The sequence below is a fragment of the Protopterus annectens genome, chromosome 4.part1, assembly GCF_019279795.1.
Source record: "Protopterus annectens isolate FY-2018-M chromosome 4.part1, PAN1.0, whole genome shotgun sequence".
Taxonomy (NCBI): domain Eukaryota; kingdom Metazoa; phylum Chordata; order Ceratodontiformes; family Protopteridae; genus Protopterus; species Protopterus annectens.
The window spans coordinates 132165755-132188254 of NC_056734.1; positions in this window are offsets into that span (position 1 = coordinate 132165755).

The following is a 22500-nucleotide window of genomic DNA, read 5'->3' on the forward strand; positions in this document are numbered from 1 at the left end:
ATATGACACGAAAAAATAAGAAGAACAAGATCCTATTCAACTTCTATCACTTAATGAAACTAATTCATATAATACTCTGGGTCATTTGGCCTGCAAGAAGTTAAAAAGGTAAAACAAATCCAGTGTGAAAGCAAAGTGAGAATGTGTTCCGATGGCATAGTCACAAAGATGTCTCCTATGCTGTACAGAACAATAACAATGATTCCAGTCACACCTATATGGATGTATTCACAAGCTTAGTTTTGCCAGGAGAATGACATACACTAAAGAATTCTGGTGTTATGCTAGTGATGTACTTTCCAAGGAAAGTGTGCATCTACCTTATATTTAAAACAACTTACTTAGTTACTGCAGGAATTGTTCCACTAACCCCGGAACATGACACCAGTATACCTCTTCCTAAAATACCCCAGCCCAAAACCCATAAAGACTATCAACTTATCTCCACTCTTTGCCCTCTTGGTAACATTTTTGAAAAATGTTTCTCATAAATAGCTGTTTAAACAGTACAGTAAGTATGGGTCTCTATTTAATAGACAACATGGGTTCAGAAATAGTTTTAGCGCAACCACTGCTATACTCTCAGCATCTGACCTTATCAATAGTAACCTAATTGGTTGTCGCCTTACAGTTGGTATTTTTGTGGACTAGACCTGTGCCTTTGAACTGTTGACCACAAAATTCTGCTTGCTAACCTACAAAAATTCAACTTGGGTGAACATGTTATTGTGTTGCTTGGGAGAACATATTATCATCTGGTTCTGTAGATACCTTGACAACAGGATCTTTCAAGTTTACTCTGACAACCAACTGCCCATTAATGGAACACTAATCCCCTAAGGCTTTGTTCTAGACCCATTACTGTTTTTTTATTCATTAATAGCATTACTGATGGCTTACCTGAACCTAAGCTTACCCTCTATGCAGATGATATTTTATTACCCCAGGCAAACAGATGTCCCATGGTCCTGCGATCTCAACTTCAGCAATCATTCTCTGATCTTTGTTTATGGTCTAAACAATATAAACTCCAAAAACCACTGTGAAGATTGGAGGAAGATGGGTGAAGGCTGCCAGCCTAGTTAAATAGAATTTGATACATAATTATATGAATTGTATAAATAAATGTAAAATACAGGTTTGGGTTTTTAAATGTAAGAAAACACTGTAAAATGTGAACTTCAAGATTGTTGAACATTGCCGTCTGCTGTAAGGAAAACTAAGCCAAGCATTTCAAATGTGTATTTACAAGTTGAAAAGATCTTATGAATCTCTCTGATGTTTTACAAGTTGGCTCCAGTGGGTCTAGATGAAAGTTTCATTCCCATTGTTTTAAGGTTAAAGTTAAGGGCCAGAATTTACATGTGGAAGGTGCTTTATTGTTCTGGTTTCTGCTAGAGTGTATATGTGAAATGCCTTGTATTGTTGTAGTTTCCTGAGCAGGTGCTAGCTTGCTAAATAATGCAGTTTGTGGCTTGAGAAAACCTAAGTGTCAAAATGATGTAATTTGGGAGGGCCTCAGCAGAGCTGTTGGTTAGTATTTGAAAACTATTGTTCATTGAGAAACTAGGAAGCATTTTGATCTTGGACATCTAACCCAGCACTGCTTGCTCTTTATGTATGTAAGTAGGATTATAGCACTGTGTTTACTCTTAAGATTAGCTAAAGATTAGAAAGTTAGATTAAGTATTTTTCTTTGACATCAGACCTACATGGTGGAACTGCTAGGCAGAAAGCAGGGGCACAAATTGTACCATGTTAACATGATGAAACCTTACCATGAAAGGGAGGCCCCTGCACTGAGCATTTGCAGTGGATTACAGGAGGAGTCTTAGAAAGATCTTGTGACGGATCTCCTCAGTGATGCTCGGGCTGACACCTCGGTGGAAGGGGTAGCAATGTCCCAGCAGCTATCTCCTACCCAGTTTCAAGAAATCCAAGCAGTGTTGCAGGAATTTGGGGACGTGTTCACTGGGAAAACAGGGTGTACCCACCTGGTGCAGCATCAGGTGGATACAGGACCCCAAAGGCCTATTAGGCAGGCCCCTTACAGGGTGCCTGAGAGAGTCAAACAGACTCTGAGGAAGGAGGTACAGGAGATGTTGGAACTAGGGGTGATTCAACAGTCCAACAGTCCCTGGGCCTCACCAGTGGTGTTGGTGCCAAAGAAGGATGCCTAGGACAGATGAGGCCCTAGAGCAGCTGGGTGGGGCTAAGTATCTTACAACCATTGATCTTACCAAGGGTTACTGGCAGGTGCCCTTGACTCCCAGTGCTAGAGAGAAGTCAGCCTTTGTGACTCCTTTTGGCTTGTATGAGTTCACAAAGACACCCTTTGGGATGAAGAATGCCCCAGCAACTTTCCAGAGGCTAGTAGATCATATCTTAGCAGGAGCAGGAGGGTTTGCCCTTGCTTACATGGATGATATTGCTGTCTACAGCCATTCCTGGCAAGAGCACCTTCACTGTGTCTGGGAGGTGCTGGGCAGACTACAGAGGGCAGGGTTGACCATTAAGCCGAGCAAATGTCAGGTGGGTAGGGCAGAGATCTCCTACCTAGGACATAGATTGGGGAGTGGTAAGATAAGGCCAAAACCTGCCAAAGTGGAAGCCATTCAGACATGGCCTGCACCTGTTACCAAAAAACAGATGAAGGCATTCTTAGGGATAGCAGAGTACTACAGAAAGTTTGTTCCCAATTATAATACCATAGCTGCTCCCCTCACAGACCTGACAAGGAAGAACAGGCCAGATAAGGCAGTGTGGACTTTAGCATGTGGGCAGGCATTTCAGAAGCTTAAGGAAGCTTTGGGAAGACCCCCTGTGTTAGCCAGTCCAGACTATAGTAAAGAATTTGTTGTGCAGGTTGATGCTTCAAACTATGGGGTGAGGGCTGTACTTAGCCAGATTTCTTCAGAGGGAGAAGAGCACCCAGTGGTTTATCTTAGTCGTAGGCTGCAACCCAGAGAGGAATGCTATGCAGTGGTAGAAAAGGAATGTCTAGCCATAGTGTGGGCACTACAAAAACTTCAGCCTTATCTGTATGGAAGAAAATTCACTGTGATGACAGATCACAACCCCCAAACATGGTTAAACAAAGCCAGTCAGCAAAATGCCACATTGCTAAGATGGAGCTTGGGGTTGCAAGCACATGATGTGTCAGTGCAGCACTGCAGTGGGAGTAGCAAAGCCAATGGAGATGGGCTCTCAAGACAGGGAATGGGGTGAGGTACACCCAGATAGACCTGAAACTCTCAAGCAATGTTTCTCAAGGAGCACATGAAAAACTTGCTTGAGTTCCCTGGGGGGGGGGGGGGGGAAGAGATGTGAAGATTGGAGGAAAATGGGCGAAGGTTGCCAGCCTAGTAAAATAAAATTTGATACAATATTCTATCAATTGTATAAATAAATTTAAAATACAGGGTTGTGTTTTTAAATGTAAGAAAACACTGTAAAATGTGAATTTCAAGATTGTTGCAACATTGCCATCTGCTGTAAGGAAAACCAAGCCAAGCATTTCAAATGTGTCTTTAGAAGTTGAAAAGATCTTATGAATCTCTTTGATGTTTTACACGCCAGCTCCAGTGGGCCTGGATGAAGGTTTCATGCCCATTGTTTTAAGGTTAAAGTTAAGGGCCAGAATTTACATGTGGAAGGTGCTTTATTGCTCTGGTTTCTGCTAGAGTGTATATGTGAAATGCCTTGTGCTGTTGTAGTTTCCTGAGCAGGTGTTAGCTTGCTAAATAATGCAGTTTGTGGCCTGAGAAAACCTAAGTGTCAAAATGATGTAATTTGGGAGGGCCTCAACAGAGCTGTTGGTTAGAGTTTGAAAACTATTGTTCAGTGAGAGATTAGGAAGCATTTTGATCTTGGACATCTAACCCAGCACTGCTTGCTCTTTATGTATGTAAGTAGGATTATAGCAATGTGTTTTCTCTTAAGATTAGCTAAAGATTAAAAAAGTTAGATTAAGTGTTTTTATTTGACATCACACCTGTCCTACTGTATTATTTTAAGTTTCTGTGTGATCTCTGAACTCTTAGATATCTCTGTGGTGTAGTAGTATTGTCTTGTGTTTTAATTATTTATTATTAAATATTTAAAAAACCTTTACCTGTGGTTGGTTTATGTAGAGATAATTTAACCTCTAAAGTACATTACACATTTACAGATTTTACTGTCTAAGTCACTCCAAATTAAGCCTAGATTGTATAGTCACATTACCAATTGGATAATAATGTTGCACAGTAATAATTGGACACCCTTTTAAGGGCCTTTTAGTAGCTGATATTATTAGCTGGGCCGTGACAGGAATTACTACCATATGGTCTGGGTAATAGAGGCACAGCTGGAGTACCTATGCCAGCCTTTACCCAGGAGGGTCTGTGTGGTTGTATAACCTCTTCTCAAAGTGCGTGTGTGGTGCGTCAGCTACTTGGCAGGGACACAAAGCACTGGTTGGACAGAGAGGGTACTGGAGATTTTAGCTTGCCCAGCTAGGCTGAAACCTGGACCCTATAGCTGTGCCAGTGGGGAGTCTTATTGGGGATCTGGTGAGCAAGGGAGCAACCAGCCCTAGACTGACTGTGATCTCTGTGTGCACTTAAGGGAAATTGTACTTTACTGTGCGGATTAGTTATCCTTTCCTCTTATAGGAGACAACCTCCCTGGTGTTAGTAGTAAGGATTGAGGCTCCTTGATTGCTGGGCCAGGGCGCGGTCATCACAACCACAAAAAAAAGTTATGCTTTTTTCCTCCCCTCATAGAACCCCTTAACTTATAGCCCTTATCTCAATTCAATAATAACCATATTATTATTCATTTTGTAATTGAATATAATTACTTAGGTCTAACTTTTGACTCTACATGAAGCTTTACAACCCGCAATGATAACATAATAAAGTCCTCTCACAACTAAACGTCTGCTTTGGATATCACATCTGTTATCACAAAGCACTGGCTCAGAACTTCCTTGTCCCTAAACTAGAATACTGGCCTCCTATACTCTGCACTCAACTTATAACACTCAAAGACTATAAATCACTGAGATTAAATTTGACATATTTGTCCTGCTTGCTGTTGCCTGTGTACACCACTGCACCCTTTTAAATAACCTAGATTGGCTACCCATTACTGAAAGGTCCCACCTTAATATATACATATTAATATATAAAATTTTAAAATGCTGTTTATTGCCCCTCCCTGAAAAGAAAACTCCAAGTCAAGGAACAGTCATACTCTCTAAGCAGTTCCCAACAGAACTTAATATTGCTCAGACATTCTCTGTTTAAAACAGTCAGTGAAACAGCTTTCGCCTGAACAGGCCCAACTCTGTGGAACATACTAACAGCTGAAACAAGACATCAAGATGCTCTTACCAAGTTTAAGAAGTCCCTTTCTAAGCACCTCTTCAAGGAATTTGCTTGTAAATGCTATAAATTTAATAGATGGCTTAACATTCTAAAAATACTTACAGTCTCTCAACTGTTTTACTTTGCAGTTTAATTCTTCTTGCTCCTTTTTCTATTCTTAGTCTCTAGGCTGATCTTTATAATCTCTATTTTAACTCACTTCTATTTGAGTTTTTATTTCAAGGAAATTCAATTTTTACTCTTCAAGAAGTAATTTCATGTAGCCAAACTGTACTGCAGTTCATGTAAACTGATAAATTCTAATGTAAATGTTCTACTTTATTAGAAAGATATTAGAACTGTATGACATTCTACTTCATAAAAAATTAATAATACCTTATATGAACTTTCAAAGGATTTGAAGCTATATAAACCTAACATTCACCATATCTGAAGTTTATAAGTTTATTTGCACTGTTTATTGCCTTGAAGCCTGTGTTGCAGCTGGGAAAGGTCTCTGGAGCAGTCTACCAAATATTAAATAAATAAGAACTAGTTGAGTAAACATAATGGTTGTTCAGTGTGGATACTGTTGTAAATCAAGGCAAGATCTGCTGTTGCTTGATAAACAGAAAATGACTGAAAGAGTGTGCTCCCATTTGCTTATAGTTAGAGAAGTGCCCTCAACAATGCATGTATTAAGTTCTTTTCAGTGTTAGATGTAAGCCAGGGTTTCTGGTAAACAAAGCTAAACTGATGTACATTTACTGTCTCATTTGGAAGATAACAGATGTCTTGCACTTCAGCTTGGTATTTCACTATCACCGGTGGTGTTCTAAGGAGATGTTGTGCAAATAACTGAAAGCTTAGAAGATGTTGTAAATATGTGATGATCAACTTGTGTGTGGTTAGACACAAGGAGAGCATAACAAGAGACCGGTGCTTCTGCAAAGCAGATTAAGGCAGCATAATTTCAAGTTAAATAAAAACAAATGTAAAAAAAGAGTGAAAAGTCTGAAATACATGCCCCTCAGACTAATGTAAGAGGGACAGAAAATGGATACAAAAAAGTCAGAATGATCACACAAATGCCAAATCCAGAATACAAGTGAGCATTATAGAAATTTCTAAGATTTGCAAGAATGACAATGTATCTTACAAAGTTAGTAACTAATATCTGGTATATTCATGCCTCTAGGAAAGCAGCTAGAGCAAGATATAGCCAAAGTATGGAGAGAAGAACATGAAATGAACTTTGAAATGCTCAGGAAAGTAGTAACAGAAACACTCACATTAAAATATTATGTGGCAAATAAGCCAGAGGTGCTACAAGTTGACATAATATTAGAATCACATGGAAGCAGAAATTCTGCAAATAAATAGTTGTATAAGGTTCAAAAGCATTTGTAGATGTATAAAATATATATATATATATATATCTATATATCTATCTATATCTATATATATATATATATATATATATATATATATATATATATATATATATATATATATATATATATATATGTACTTACATAAAAATGAAACTATTATCAACAGTGTATGGATGTCAGGAATTATGTAAGTATCTGTTTGGTAAAGACATTAGTATAGAAACAGACCATAAACCCTTGCAAAGCAAATTTAGAAAGCAAAACCTTTGCATAAGGTACCTCTGAGATTACAGAAAAGGTTACTTAATCTATAAAAGAATGATATACAAGTAAAATATTAATAAGAGAAAGTGATATATATATATATATATATATATATATATATATATAGTATATATAGGTTTACTATCAAAACATCGAAAGTCAGAAAAAAAAAGTTCAAAAATGTGATTCAAATGTTCGATGTGCTGCATATTAATGGGGCTGAGTTGTTGAAAGAAATAGTGAAAACATCAGAGTCAGCATATTTGACATCTCTTCTCCCCTGCACCGTTACTAACAGTGCACATTCTAGTAATTCAACTTACCTGCCTCCTTTTCAGCGGTACTAACGTACCAGTTCAGTACTGTATGGTGCTCTAATCACATTTTTGCAGGGGGGAAAGCCCTCCTGCACCCCCTGTGAGGGGCTGCACCCCCCCACACCCATTGCAACTTATATATTTCAACTCCAGATTGCACTACAGTGAGGAAAAGGGTAAATTTCCCATTGCCCACTGTACCATGATCTGTAGTCATTACATGACCACGTATAAGCAAATGCACGGTAGCATTTGCTGCAACAGAGACTTGCAGACATGAAGGTCGGTAATACGGGAATCAGGCAACTGACATTCGACATTCCCGTGTTCACCGAGCCTTCCTTCTTTATTTTAGTAATAATAATTTTAATAATAAACCATATATATATATATATATATATATATATATATATATATATATATATATACACACACAATGTCGACATTCATATGGCTGAGACCATATGACCAACATATGAAATGTCATCCATGGGGAACTGGCATCTCCCTACAGTGCGGAATGGAAAGATTTCCACTTCCGCACTGTAGTGCGATCTCAGAGTTGGTATATTTAAGTTTTGGGGGGGGGTGTGGGGTACAGGGGGGCGAAGCCCCCCTGCTAGCAGTGTTAAGGTAAGTTTGTTTTTGTTTTTTGTGTTCTACTTGTATGGTCGACATTTCAAATGTTGATCATATGGTCTTGGCGATATGAATTTCGACATTGTGCAATGTTGACCATATCAAGTAGAACTATAAATATATATATATATATATATATATATATATATATATAGAGAGAGAGAGAGAGAGAGAGTTATATAGTTATATATAGTTATATCTATACAAATTATAAAGATTTATTTATTTATTTATACATACTAATTGACCAGGTAGAGCACTGGTTCTACTGGACCATTTTCAAGCTGAGCTTGGAGATAGATGAAATTTTCAATCAGATCTAAAATTATACACAACATTCACAGTATAATGTTATCATTGCCAGACAGACTATGCCCTTTTAAATAATTACAGTTATTCAGGCAGTAGCTATAGTATATCTGTAGCTTAGTTAGAATATACAAATTGTAAACAGTTTCAACTACAGTATACTACATATAGAACTTATGCTGAGAAGGGGGATTTTTGAGTGGATTTATGTGATTCCAGTGTTCAGGAATCACTTACATTTTGTTTTTTTGAATAAAAAGTACTTTAGCCCTGAATTAAATTTAGGAAAGGGTTTAAAAGATTTTATATGGGAAGAGCATACCTCTCAACCTCTTATTACAAGTAATCTGTGCAAATCCTAATATAATGAGGGGAAACGCCCCCAAAATATGGGCAGGTTTTAAATGTGGCTCTTATAAAACGAGAAAGTTTCTAGAATAATACATTTTATCTTAGTGTGCATTTTCTGAAGGATATGAGGATTGAAACTCAAATGTATGTCATGATTCAGTGACTTCAACCCTCTGCAATTTGTCAGAAAACCACAAATATTATGATGAAAGTATTAAACACATGAGACAAAATCTGGAGATTCTGTGAAAATCTGAACAGTTGAGAGGTGTGGTGGAGAGATGGTTGCTCAGATTTTATGGGCAAACATGGAGAAGGTATGCTCAGTGGAGTGTAATTTTTGAATGAGGTGTCTGAAGGGTGGAAGGATTTGCTGGGAAGGATCTAAGGTTGCAGGAGGTGGTTTTGTCATGTATTCTGCTTGCTAGGAGATGTGGAGTAAGTTAAGATTAGTGAGTAAGATGTCTGAGATCTAAAGGCAACCATGTGGCTTTTTCAAAGCTGAAGTAGTATGGTGATAATTCTGCAGATGTTATTGCAGACAGTTTTTGAGCTTTGAGATTCTTTTTTGATGTATTGGTCACAATTGGGGTTCCATATTCTGTCTTGGAGCGGTCTTCTGGCTTTGGCATTTGTGGGATTGCTCTGGCTTTTTCTGCATTCACTTTCAGTTTCTTTGACTTTATCATAGTGTCCAAGGAAATGGTAGATGGAAAACAAAAGATTATTTGGGTAATTTCACAGCAATCAGCAATAGATGATAGAATTCTAGTGATGTACTTATACTAACTAGAAATGCATTTACTGAAATAAGTTATGAGAGAGTGGTCTGTGTTAAAAAATATTAGTAAAATGAGACATTTATTCATTGTTTTCTTTTCTTTCAAAGAAAAAATATGTTTTATCCAAGGCTTAATGTTTAATGCTCAAAACTGACAAAATAATAGTTCCCAATTAAATGAGAAGATACTTACTCGACAGGAAACATGTATCATTTCTAGGAATAATAAAGTGCAAAGAAACCGCAAAAGATATAACATACCAGCTAGGAATGTCAACTCAAATAAAATAAGTGCTACAGACTTGATCATGGTACTTTATACCATAACAACAATCCAACAAGACAAATACCAGAATACCTAATTCCAAGAGATCCATAGGGTTGAAAGGCACATATTTGTTTCAGTTTAAAAAAAAGCTATGTCTCTTATATTTGCACATTATTATTACAAATATCCTGACTGAATCAAATTGAGAGACACAGGAAGTGCAGGTGTGATGGTTGCATTAAGTCCTCTATTCTCAGGACAGAGGATAATTGTTATTGTTGTATCTGACACTGTCCACAATACAAAAGTCAGGAATTCAGAAGATTTGTGCAATACTGGGAATGCCGACATACAAATTCCAGCTTACAATACCTATGCAAATGGCAAATAGACCTGCTTGCAGATGCCCAGATCCAACACTGTGATCTCTTAAGAACATGTAATTGGTTACCAACAAACTGAGGAGCAACCTTACTTCTTAGTACCCTCCCATTTAAAGTTATCAGTCAAGATTACTGTGTTCCCCAATGTCTAAACTTATAATTATGGATCAATATTACTCCCTTAAAGACAACTTTGTTGACCTAATATCACTGATTGGACCCCACTTCAAAGCTGTTATAGGTGAAAGGACACTAGCAAAATTGAGACAAGTAACATAAAATCACCTGCCTCCTGAGGTAAATAGATAACAGACTCTTCCTTCATGTGAGAGTGAGCTAAAAGAGTACCTATTCAAATAATCCACCTGGACATGCTTTTAAGATAATAGTTAATTATGTGTCCCTTGACTACTTTACATAATAATACACAAGTGAATTCAACTATTTCTTCCAGATCAATGTTTAAACTACTTCATTATATTTAAATCTGTTATTGCATGCATATTGTACACTTGTATTTGTTTATGATGTATATTGAATATATCTGTCTTACTCATAATAGTTGCAGCCTCAAAGAAATATGTCACCATCTTGCAAACCATCTCCAGTAAAATGTGTCCATTCATTGCTAATTCATCCATTAATGAACACCACTACCTAACTCTTGCTAAAGCTAAATAGCTCCCAGTACATTTGACAGCCAACATCCTACTAGGATCACTAATTCACAAAGCCCTTTCTCCTGAGACATCTTCCCCTCTCACTGACAAACTTTTCACCTACACCCACACGTAACCAAAGAGTGTCTCTGAATCTCCACCCACCATACTAACTCTAAAAACAAATCTTAATTACACTGACCGTGCATCCTGCCTCCTAGTACCTAAATCGTGGGACTCTATTCCACTTTTAATCAGAAATGTACAAATGTACTCTGACTTCAGATAACAGCTCAAGGAACTCCTCTTAACACAAACAAAATGCAGCTGTCAAACAGGCCACATTACATGAACCTTGCAGCTGTCTCACACCCCATCACGTGGATAGGAAGCATGTTCCAGAGAAGGTGTAGTCTTTGAGACATATCCATCATGTCCTGGCTATGTTGCAGACAAGATTTAGGTCTAGATCTGGTAATTCTGATACTGTTTGTTTTGTGGATGTGTAAGCGGTTTGTAGTTTCATAGCTGGTTATTAACTCATCTTGTCATCCCCTCACTTTCTTCCTCTCATTCATCCTACCTCCCTCTTCTCTGTGCACCTTTGCACTTCTCTCCTTTCTGCTCCTCTTCCCTTTGCATGTCTCCCTCTCTCCATTTCTCTGTCTTCTCCCCTTGGTATCCTTTCTTGCAACTGTTCTCACTTGCTTCTTTTAATGTTTTCATACCTATCTATACAATGATACACTGCTATCCATGTAGCATAAGCTATCTCAGTCATTATGGCTACATCTTATCCAGAAATCTCTGGTAAGTAAAATTCCATTCTTCCATCCATGTTTTGACTTTGTAAAATGCTTCTTAAACTAAATGTCGTAGCACATTTTTGCATATGTAAATATGTATATTTTTAGCATATCCTTGTATCTGTAGATATGTTTTGTTCATTTCTTATGTGATACTAGTCACCCGGGCTGTGTCTGCAAATGGTCAACTGAGATCAGTGTACTAGCCTGGTAAAGAAATATAAATACATACATACATACATAAATAATAATAAATATTGCACTCTTCTACTTGTTTCTAATAAGCTGATAGGTGATTATTAGGCTATCTGATAAGTTTTGATACCATAGGATTATTTTAAGGGGTGTATGCAAGCTTGGGCATGGTTGGTCAAGTATCAACAGGCTGCCTCTGTCTAACAGAGACATAGGTGCCAGACCAGGAGTAAATTTATGATTCCCCATCCACTGGTCCAAGTTACACTTGAACTGGGTCTGAAAAGAACTCTGTTTCACATGGATAGGAAGTGTGTTCCAGGGATGGGGCAGTCTATGAGACACATACCTGTCCCTCCATCATATCCTAGCTATGTGACAGACAAGGTTTAGGTCCCTAGATCTGGCAATTCTGATGCTGTTTGTTTAGTGGATGTGCAACTGGCTCATCAGAGCAGGATCATATGATGCTTAATAGGCCAGGCACAGATGACCTCAGCAGTCTGAAGGAGACTGAGTACAGTAATAGGGCTTTGAGGCAGTCTGTGTAGGACATGTCATTTATGCCCTGTATTCTTTTTGTGAGGAACCTCTGTGGATGCTCCATTTTTTGCATATGACTGGTCAGGTGCATACTGAAGGGGGAATTGTGCTCATTGATTGGTCTTATGAGGGCTGAGTACAGTGTAACAATGACATTCTTGGACCTAGATGCCTTATCCCTGCTTTAAATTACACAATGATTTCCTTACTACTTTGGACACATGATGGACAATGCCTGGGTGAGGTATTGTGTTGAATGTATTGGACAGGTCAAGGTAGACAGTATGCAGTGCTTTGCTCTCATCATTGCTTTGGTGATCTTCTCAAAGACATCCACCTGGCTATGTCAGCATGACCTGCCCTTGATAAAACCAAAATTGGGTTGAATACAGTGACCAGAGGTGTCTTATGTCATTGTTTATAATTTCCATGATCATTTTTTTCATGACTTTGCATGTGAAGCCAGTCAGAGTTATAAGTCTTTAGTTCATAGACAGTCTACCATTGTGCAGAAGGATGATAGCTGCAGTCATCCATTCATTTGACACAAAGCCTGTCTGGAGGCTACAATTAAATAGTGATTCTAGTGGTCCTGATAGGTCATCTTTCATGTTAAGAAGGGGGCATCCTGGGATAAATCATGGTCCATAGATGCAGTATTCTTGGTCATGGAGTATGCAATGAGGACCTGTCCACTATTGCTAGCTTGGAGAGATATGGTTGAGGGTATTTCCAAAGGAGTGTCTGGGGCAGAGGGGGATGCAATTGGAGTTGCATTTGTTGGACAGTATATTTGTTGTATCTATCTCAGTATATGTGGCTTCATTTAGAATTAGTACTGCACACACTGTTGTGTATTGCCCTTGAGGTTGCGGATATAGCTGAAGAATGTCTCTTAAGAAGTTGTATCGTTCCTTAAGGTGCAATTGTTTCTAAAATCTTTAATTCTGTAACTGTATTTGTTTGCCTAAATGGGCTTAGCTTGTGCCTGAAAAAGAGTATGATAGTATGATGACTAGTCCACTTTTTCGGGTGTCAAAATGAAATAAATAAAATAAACAAACAGAGTCTCATGAAAAAAGTAATAAGAAAAGCTAACAGGATCATCATCTTGTAGTTCATAGGATCATAGGAGGTTACTAGGCTAATGACTCTGGGGGCCTTGCAAGCCTAGCCAAATGTTTATCCCAAAAAGAAACCTCAGTCAGCACCTATTGCCCCTGTCAATGAAGGACACAGGTAGAACCCCTGGGACAAATTTGTGGTTTCCCATCCACTCATCAAGGTTGTGATTGAAGAGGGTCAGTGAGGTACTCTGTTTGACGTGTGTGGGAAGTCTATTCCAGAGATGTGGCAGCCTCTGGGAGACAAACCTGCCTCTCCAGCAGGTTTTGTTGATATTGCATATTAGATTCGGGCCTTTCAAGCTGATAATGAGCAAGGAGTTAGACTTACAAATATGGAGCATCTGTAGTAGGGCGGGGTCCGAGATTGGATTGGCTTGTCTTGTTGGTGAGACACAGATCACCTCTGAGCAATCTTTATGATACTGAATAGAGTGATAGTGATTTGAGCCTGTCCACATAGGACAGGTGTTAGAGGCCATGGATTTTCTTTGTGAGGTATTTCTGTGGGTTTTTCAGTTGATGCAGATGTTTGGAAAGGTACATACCAAACGGGGCATTATACTCAATTATACAACAACCCCCCCCCCCCATTAATATTCCAAAATGTGCATGCTGATTGGTCAGCGTGCACGTTGTAAATCAGACTTATACTAACGGAAAAAAGTCCGGTCGCCCGGACTTTTTCCATTAGTATGTCTTTTTTTACAACAACAGAGAATGCAATATCTCCGTTGCTGTTTAGACACTGTCTCGATAAGTTAAAGGAGTTTAACATAGCGAGACAGCTTTAAAAAAAGCAACAGAGATTCTCCGTTGCTTTTTTAAAGCTGTATTGCTCTGTTAAACTCCTTTAACATAGTGAGAAACTTTGTAAAAAGCAACAGAGATCTTGCTTTCTCCGTTGCTTCCACCCACAGCTCTGATGTACTGCATAAGCATATGTATGCGCAGTACATCAGAACTGCCACAGACTACCAGACAGCTATGGAAGGGCAGCAAGGAGGCATTGTACAATGCCATTATTTAAAAAAAGTAAGTATTTTTTTTCTTAAATAATGTCATTGTATAATAGCAATAACCCACTTCTGGGTGTGGGTAATGCTGGATTTACCCATAGTTGTCTTTGTTTGGCCACTCAGGCTTCACCCTCATGACCAAACCACACCAACCGTGGGTAAATCCAGCATTACCTACAACCAGGCATGGGCTATTGCTATATTATTGGTCTAATGAGGGAGGAGTATAGAGAGGTAATAACCTCCTTTTTTCTGGATGCAATCCCTTTACTTACGAGGTAAACCAAGTAAAAGGCTTTTTCGATCACTGCCACTACATGATGGTTGAATATGAGATTGTTATCAACCTGAGTACCCACATCTCTCACCACCGGTTGTGTGTTTAGGGGGTTGCCGTTGATGTAGTAATCAGTAGCGGTCGTGATTTTGCCAAATGGTATGATGATACATTTTTTTTGCATTTAGCTTGAGGCCATGACTTTGGCACCAGTGATTAGTTGCTGTGAAACCCTCTTGCAGTATATTAACATCATTTGGGGAGTTAATGACAGCACCCAGTTTACAGTCATCTGCAAACTTGGTCAGCTACAGGCCTTTTGTCTTTGCCTGGACCTCTGAGAAGTAGATGCCAAACAGTAGAGGTCCCAGGACAGATTTCTGGGGAACTCCACTAATGACAGGTCTGGTATCAGAGGTGGAGGTGCCTATTTTGACCTTGAGGGTCCTGTCAGTGAGCCAGTTGGTCACCCACCTGATGAGATAGGGATTTACGCCAAGTTGTGTTAGCTTTTTGATGATGCCTGAGTGGAGGGTTGTGTCAAAGGCCTTGGCCAAGTCAAGCTAAGCTGTATGTACTGACTTTACCTCATCCAGGGCCTTGGTGACAGTCTCAAAGAAGTCAGTGAGGTTCAACAGGCAAGATTTGCCCTTGACGAACCCAAACTGGGAATAGTCAAGTGCTTGGAGATTGCCTATGTCCTTGTTTATGAGATCCATAATACGCTTCATGGCTTTACAGATCAGGCTTGTCAAGCTAATGGGGTGATAGTTTCCAGGGTCAATTGTGGCACCATCTTTGTACAAGGGGATGTCAATGGCAGTTCTCCACTTTGCTGGAATGAAGCCTGTACTTAGGCTGTGGTTGAATAGGGTGCTCAATGGCAAAGCCAGTTCTTACTGGAGATGGTGCAGGATACAGCCTGGGATACTATCAGGTCCCAGGAAAGCTGCGTTCTTTGCCTTGGATAGGGCCTTTAACACTTGATCTATGGAGATGTGAGGTGCAGGACAAGTATCAGGGATGTCAAAAGGGCCTTTGGGGGGAGAGGGGGGTGACGTTTGCACTGATCCTATCTGCTAGCATGTAGACTAAGTCAACAGGATCAGTGTAAGTGATACTGTTAAGTACTAATTTGGAACAAACCTGGGCTTTGATTATATGAATTATCTACTTCATCTGTCTTATTGATGTGTGAAAATTTAATGCAAAAGGGAAGGAAATGTTGGCATGAAATCAGATGAAACTTAAATATCCTACCTGTAAGTAAGAAAGGAAAGAAAAAGAAGATACAGAAAAATACAAAAGGGAAACATTATGTGCTGAAGCAAAATATTTGGTCAAAGAAGTAAACTAAGATCCTGCATTAGTCATCTGGATGGCTGAAAAACTGTAATGAAGAAATCATAAGTATATTTGTATAAGACATATATGTCTATGTCCAAGACAGTTCATCTACCAAAATTGTTATAACCAGTACTGTGGAAAGAAAATGGATAGTTTCAAAATATCTGTGGGAGACAAGCAATGCAGAGGTAAAGTGAGATGATTTTAATGACTGCACTATCTACACTTTAAATGAAGCAAAATGTTAGCTGAAAAAGGCTTGTCACTATCAACCTCATTTCTAATGTGTTTGTTGCAACTATTTAACAAAATTGTATTATATTTTGAACTTCTTTATTTCTCAACTAGACTAGCTATCTCACATAATATTGATTTCTAATAACCTCTTTCTTAAATTGCCAATCAATTTATTAATCTCTTATCTGAATGCAGTATAATTTGTGGTAAGCCTTAAAACTCTTATCCTTAGATTTTTAACTGCATTCTGCTTAATATAGTGTGGATGAAAGCTGGTGAAATGCAGTAAATTATTAATAAAAGTAGATTTTTTAAACATTTGTGAAGAGATACTCATAGTAGCAATATCCACTATAATAGTCATATTCATAAAATTACTAGTGTTCTCTGAGATGCTAACAAAAATAAAGTTGGTACCACAAATTATCAAACATATCTTAGATGAATCTTCAGTCCTCAGCCATATAAAAAAGCAATTCTCCAATAAAGGAAATCTAGAAAAAAATCTTATTAGTACAAAATGTTCATTTCCCAATTACCCAACACTGTGTAAGTAAATGTAGTGGCTAAAACTGTCCCCATCACAATACAGTAAACTCTCAATTAACCGGCACCCATAAGTATTGGTAGATTCTGGATAAGTGTAGTTTCTGGTTTCTTGAGAGTTACTATTAAAATAGACCTGACAAATACTGTACTCTATACTATTCCATACCATACCATAAACACTGTATTGATTTGATTTTAATATTGAAATACAGTAATTAAAAGCCTGTCTGGAATAATAATATTTTAAACATATTGTGACACCCCAACACTGGCCCAGTAATCAAGGAGCCTCAATCCTCACCACTGGCAATGGTGGGGAATGTACACACTGGGAGGATGACAAGTACACACACAGTAAAGTGCAATTTCCCTTAAGAGTACACAGATTTCACAGTCAGTCTGGGGGTGGTTTCTCCCTCTTTCTCCAGATCCCCAATAAGACTCCCCATTGGTACAGCTATAGAGTTGAGATCTCAGCTGAGTGGCCAAATCAAGATCTCCAGTACCCTCTCTGTCTAACCAGCACTTCATGTCCCTGCCCAAGTAGCTGACACACACACACTGTTTGAGATTTGCTTTGTATGTAAACACACACACACACACACACACACACACACACACACACACACACACACACACACACACACACACACACACACACACACACTCCTGGGAAAGACTGGCACAGGTTTACTAACTATGCCCCCTTCTGCCCGGACTATAAGGTAGTTCTGACTGCCACCAGCCACTCTTTATCAGCTACTTTAAGGCCCTTGACAAAGGGTGTTCAATCCTACTTTGTAATGTTGCTATTAATCCAAATGGTAGTTTGACCAAGAGCCAGGCTACCAGGAGTGGCCTGCACAGTGTCACCAAGCAGACATGCAAGTACTCTAAGAGCTCAAATATCTCCAAACAGGCCATCCACAATTGAAAGGTTTAAATATATTTAATAATAAATAATAAAATAAGACAATACTCAGTAAGTAATCAGTTACATCAGAGTTCGAAATCACAGGAAATGCTTAATACAACATTGCAAGACAGTCTCAAATAAATAAAGAAAACATCTAAACTATACTTTACGATATTTCTGTCTGAATCTAAAAGAGTTACTATGCCCTAAAACTTACTTACAACAAGGCATGTGCAGAGGTGAGTGGTTGTTCTTGTTAGGTCAAAGACAAAATACAAAATGCCCTCTCTTTCTCTCTCAGAGAGTTCTTAAATTAATGTCAAATATTTCTGCTGGGTTAGCTTGGATGACATCACTTTTTATTACCTGACTTTAGTTTCCAACCTAAACCCCCATCGTCAGAAACTACCAACAGTTTAGTATCTCTCTGTGAAAAATACATATCTCTCAGATCTGTGTAACTGCTGGAAGACATAAAACAATAAAACACTTACAAAACAATGCAGAAGGCACTCTACTTCTAGACATCCTGTCTCCTTGCTGCATTGAAACTAACTTTTATAGCACAATCATATAACAATTTAATTTCAACTATTGTCTTGAAGTTTAGCAAGTTAACCATCTATCTTCTAGTTCCCACTGTTAAAACATAGACATGTACAGATGTACAGTAGCTTATATACATTTCTGCTCTAATCCAGCAGGGCACGTTGTGATTGCACATCCAGGCTCAGTACTGTACAAACCCTGTTCAACGCAAACTTCTGTACCAGCAGTTTAATATGCAGATAATATACAGTTCTAATATGTTTGTAAGACAAAGCATATGAATCATATTGATATTCACAAATGACATATGGTTATTTACAAAATTCTAGACAGCTGGGCTGGCAGTATCTCCTTCTGTTACATTTCTTTGTAAATCATATTAATATGCACAAATGACATATAATTATTTACAAAACTCCAGCTGGTTAGGCTGGCAGTATTTCCCTTTGTCACACTTATATTTCGCTAGAAAGTGTGGCACGTGGAAAGGTTTTCAGTGGCACGCTGAGTGGATTGGAACTGAATGAATTGAATAGCTAGAGACAGAGTGAATGCATGCATAAAAGCAGAAGTGGACGTGTGTGAGAGATTGGAGAGATGTATGAAAGCTGGAGAGACTTTGTGAGAGATCAGAGAGAGAATGTGCAATCTGATGCAAATGGTGTGAGTATGGAGCGAGTGTTGACATTTTAGCAATTTGACTTGTTTGGTTTGACTTGTTCTCAGGTTGGTGAGAGAGGGAATTTATTTGTATCTTCTTTTTTAAAACTACAACTCTAAGAACATAAGGTATGTTTCTGCAGGGGAAAAAAGTGATATAAATGAAAAACTGAATTGTTCATACTGTACTGTATTTCTTTGATTTTTTTTCTAGTTACTTGAGAGTTCTGGCTTCTTAAGTTCTGGTTAACTGAGAGTTTACTGTACCTGATACTTGCTTATTGATTTTCTTATTAAAATGAAAATAAAATGTTTTTTCAACTAATGCAGTAAACATGCATAAGAAATTAATTTATGTGCTGGAAAGGAGTAATGTTACTGTGATGTTCTATCAGATATAATCTGTTCCTCATTTATGTGGTATTGGGTATAGAGGCACTATACCAACTGTTGCCAAAGGATATTCACTCTCAAAAGTGTGCATGCTAACACATTATGTCACTTTACCACAAATATACAATTTAGTTGCCAGCCATGGGACATCACTAGGGTGCATTATATACATATATATATCTATATATATATCTATATATATATCTATATATATATATATATATATATATATATATATATATATATATATATGTATATATGTATATATATATATATATATATATATATATGTGTGTATGTGTGTATATATATATATATATATATATATATATATATATATATATATATATATATATATATATATATATGGGTCTACTTTACATGGTTGACTTTTCACAAAGTCGACTTTCATATGGCCGAGACTATATGATCGACTTTTGGAAAACCAACCATGTAAAATAAACACAAAAAACACAACAAACACTTACCTTAAAACTGTTTCCAGGGGGGCAAGCCCCCCCCCGTAACTTAAATATACTAACTCCGAGATTGCACTACAGTGCAGAAGATGGAAATTTTCCCATTCCACACTGTATGGAGATAGCAGTTCCCCATGGACGGCTTTTCAAAAATCGATCATATGGTCTCGGCCATATGAAAGTCGACTTTGTGAAAGGTTGATTATGTAAAGGGGACCCATATATCTATCTATATATATATATATATATATATATATATATATATATATATATATATATATATATATATATATATATATATATATATATATATATATATATATATATATATATATATATATATATATATATATATATATATATACATATATATATATGTATATGTGTGTGTGTGTGTTTAAATATATATATATATATATATATATATATATATATATGTGTTTGTATGTGTGTGTGTGTGTGTGTGTGTGTGTATATATATATATATATATATATATATATATATATATATATATACATATATACACATGGAATGTCACTACAATACATATATATAGTTTAATGGTCAGGCATGGAGCATGTCTGGATTACATATATACAATTTAGCAACCAGATATGTTGAGCCTTTTGTGTTGCACTGAGTAAGCAACCTGTAAAGACATGCATAGCAGATATGAAAAAGAATACAAGGAATACAGTGAACAAAATGAGTAGGCTGTGGTGTGTATGTATTGCCTGTTGTTGAATGCTATGTGTGGGACATTGCTTGATGAAAGGAAATACACTGTATGTGTTTGTGCGCTTGTGCGCACGTGTGTGTGTGTGTGTGTGTGTGTGTGTGTGTGTGTGTGTGTGTGTGTGTGTGTGTGTGTGTGTGTGTGTGTGTGTGTGTGTGTGTATATGCTGGTGAGTTTATGTGTGTTAATAAAGTAATTAATAGTGTGTACTCATTATGATAATGTTGGTATGATAGAATGTGTTTGTTGATGTGAGTTGCTTCTAGAGAGCTGTACCTAATCTGTAGGTGACAAACTCCACCTATCACTGACCGTTGTTTTTGTCACAGATGAAGAACAAAAGTGTCATGCCAGTTTCTTAAGCTACAACCTAACAAGAAATTATTTCATACATAGTGAGAGTTAGAATACTTTGTCACCCACATGTTGTATCATATTGTATGCAGAACTATGTTGCAGAGAGTGAGCATTGCAAAATTACATGGCTGTCTGTTGCCCATCATTTATTTTTCTTCCATTAGTATATCTCAGGTTATATTATACAAACTACCATGACAGCGAATCATGTCACTTTTCTCTTGTATTCTTGTTTCCATTCAGGTACTCTTGATTTATTATGGAGTCTGTAGTTACCATGTCTGCATAAACAATGTCTCACTTCAAGGCTGCATTATATCATTACAGTTGCTAAAATGCATCAAAATCTGTTAGCATGTATTTTTGCCAGTTATTATAATTATAGCTTGCATATAAATCCATGAAATACAGGGAGAGGTCACATGTTGTGTATAATTTTACAGCATATAAATGGGAAGACCGTGGTGGTCGATGCTGCAGGAATGCCATTCAGTGACATCACAGATGCTGCAAACCACTAGCTTACCATTTTGTAGAAAGTGGAAATTTAAGAGCAGAATTTCCAGTGTAGCATGGAATGGTCAGAGATCTGAATATAATTTTATGAGGATGACAAATAATCAGAGCTGCCCTGATAATGATATGAGGCAGAATGCTGAAACACCATTTAGTGTGGAGATTTGCATGTTCACTATAGTTATTCGTCTTGTGACCTTTTTCATAGAGGAGAACATCTGGCACTTGTTCCTTTAATTTTCTTCTATGGTCTTTGTTGCATGGTTCAAACTTTCAGATATATTACCACTTCCTGTTATACAACATTTGTTTTTCTCACAACAGATCTGGGATGTGCTGCAGATGTTTGTCTGTGGTGTAACTGAGGACATATTGTGTCTTATATGTTTTAATACAGGTGCATGTTGTCTGTAAGAATGCAGGTAAGTGGGTAGAACTTTAATACTATACAGCAACCGGAATTATGCACATCCTTCCTCCGCAAGAGCAAGCACAGTTTGTATGTAAAGGGAACATGGCTTCATCCAGTGTCTTCTTTTTCAATGTTAACAAGAATTTCAACAGCAGTAGCCAAGGAGGAAAGCACCATTCTTTGAAAACATATTTTCAATGTTAATGGCCTCCCAGATATTAGATCCAGCTTATAAAGCTGTCAGTTGACTCCAGCTTCTCTCCATTCTTTATGGCCAGTCTAGCACTCTGAATCAATCCTTGTTAGGGTGGTGATTCCCTTTCTAGGGACAATTAAGCTTTTGGAGTCCTCTCTCTGTTTTGCATTCTAGGAGGTTCAGGGTTAGGGATTTGACGAGTCATTAGCACCTGCTTGTCTAGATTTTTCTGGATGCTTCCCTAAGCTTCTCAGTCTATTAACTATTGACTGGTAGGCACACCACAACCTACTCTTTTGGACTCAGTGAAGCAGAGCATTCCTATCTAACTTCATCTGAGACTAGGGTGCCCAAAAGCCTTGGTAGACAGCAGTGCATCTTTCTGTCTGCCACATAGAGCCCAAAGAGAAAGACTCATAAGATGTGCTGACCAGTATGTCCTTATGCGCCAGTCTCACCACAGGATGTGCTG